Source organism: Mirounga leonina, unplaced genomic scaffold (genome assembly GCF_011800145.1).
Source record: "Mirounga leonina isolate KUSES-001 unplaced genomic scaffold, KU_Mleo_1.0 Mir_128, whole genome shotgun sequence".
Lineage (NCBI taxonomy): Eukaryota > Metazoa > Chordata > Mammalia > Carnivora > Phocidae > Mirounga > Mirounga leonina.
The window spans coordinates 38,248,125-38,250,313 of record NW_023270320.1 but is presented as its reverse complement, the minus strand read 5'-3'; the positions used below and the strand labels follow the sequence as shown (position 1 = coordinate 38,250,313).

The window sequence follows — 2,189 nt, the reverse complement described above, 5'->3', positions numbered from 1 at the left end:
GGGCAGCAGTGGTGAGGGACAGAGAGTCTTAAGCAGGCTCTGTGTTCAGTGTGGAGCCCAACCCAGGGTTCTCTCTCATTACCTGAGTTGAAGCCAAGTGTTAGAGCTTAATCCACTATGCCACCCAGGCGACCCATGTGCTTTTTTTTATTTTAATGAGGAAGCTGGTCTTAAGGATTTTCAAGTGCCCTTTGTCTTTAGTATTCTATATCTATCAAGTAAAATTATATATTTTTCCTGGTATTTAATAATCCTTTTACAAAGAAAAACCCATGAAACATAAATAGCTATTTTTATCAGAAAAAAATATATCCTTATGAATTTATAAATCAAAATGGATTAGCCTCACATTTAACAACATAATGTTTAAATCATTCTGGCCGGACAGACTACATATCTGCGTTCCTTAATTAAAAAAAAAAAAAAACTTATTCAAAAATGGAGAGGTTTTTTTTTTTTTAAAGATTTTATTTATTCATTTGAGAGAGAGAGAGAGACAGAGAGAGCACAGTCTGGGGGAGAGGCAGAGGGAGAGGAGAAGCAGACTCCCCACTGAGCTGGGAGCCCTACTCAGGGCTCTATCCCAGGACCTGGAGATCAGATGCTATCCCAGACCCGAAGGCAGATGCTTAATCATCTGAGCCACCCAGGCACTCCTGGAGAGTTATTTTTTATTGAAAGATTTATTTATTTGTTTGAGAGCGAGAGAGAGTGCATGTGTGCTCATGAGTGGGAGTAGGGGCAGAGGAAGAGATTCTTAAAGCAGACTCCCTGCTGAGTGTGCAGCCCTACGCAGGACTCAATGTCATGACCCATGAGATCATGACCTGAGCTGAAACCAGGAATTGGACACTTAACCTACTGAGCCACTTAAATGCCCCAACAATGGAGAGTTATATATAGTGATAGAAAGCATATATATATATATATATATATATATATATATATATATATATATATGCTTAACTTAAGCTCACTATGTTGTATTTTTATCATTTGGTGCATGCTTTAGCAGCATATTTACTAAAATTGGAACAATCAAGAGAAGACTAGCATGGCTCCTAAACAGGATAACATGCACATCCAGGAAATGTCCCATATTTTCTTAATGAACAAAACAAGAAGCTTGACAAGAAACTACCAATCATCAAAACAAACCAAACAAATAACAAAACTCCTAGAGTTGAAATGTACAATAATTGAACTAAAGAATTCAATAGTTTCAAAGTAGACAACCAGATAGAAGAAACAATCAGAAATTTGAAGGATAAGACATTGGAAATTACCCAATCAGAGGAAAAAAAAGAAAAAAAAAAGGAGTGAAGAAAGCCTATGGAAATTATGGGGCACAGTAAAAAGAAAAAAAAAAAAATCACATGGAAATTCCAGGGAAAAATAAAGAGAATGGGCCAGAAAGTATATTTAGAGCAATAATGCCAAAAGTTTCCTGAACCTGAGGAGACAAATGGACATCTAGAGCCATGAGGCTCAATGGACCCCAAATAGGTTGAACCTGAATAAGGCTACCCCAAGACACATTATTAAGTACATTGTCAAAGTCAGCAAGAGAAAGGAGGGGAGTTACATATACGGGAACTCCCATGAGAACAAACTGAGCCCAAAGTTAACAGAGGAAGGAAATAATAAAAAATATTTAAAGAGCAGAGGTAAATTAGAGAACAGGAAAACAATAGAAAAGATTACCCAAACTAGGAGTTGGTTCTTTGAAAAGATAAACTAAATTAACACTTAGCTAGGCTAACAAAGGAAAAAAAAGAAAAAGAAAAAGGACCCAAATGAACAAAATTACAAATGAAAGAGGAGAAATTACAACTGATACTACATAAATATGAAGGATCATAAGAGGTTAGTATGAACAATTATACAGTAACAAGCTGGACAACCCAGAAGAAATGGAAAAATACATAGAATCCTACAACTTGCAAGACTGAATCAGGAGAAATTGAAAATCTTAACAGACTGATATTATAAGGAGACTGAATCAATAATCTAAAATCTCCCAACAAAGAAAAGACCAGGACCATATCGCTTCACTGGTGAATTTTACCAAACATTTAAAGAAGAATTAACATCAATCTGTTTGAAACTCTTCCAAAAAACTAAAGAGGAGATGGACAAAACCAGAAAAGCACACTCCTAGAAAAGAAAACTAGACGTCTTATACATTT

At 35.8% G+C, this 2,189-nt stretch overlaps 1 non-coding gene across 1 annotated transcript; it reads left to right on the top strand.

The window, feature by feature from the left end:
* The first annotated feature begins 1,003 nt into the window (after positions 1–1,003).
* Positions 1,004–1,105, top strand: LOC118010147. The gene has a single exon (XR_004679141.1). It is a non-coding gene; the product is annotated as a U6 spliceosomal RNA (small nuclear RNA).
* Positions 1,106–2,189: the final 1,084 nt, after the last annotated feature.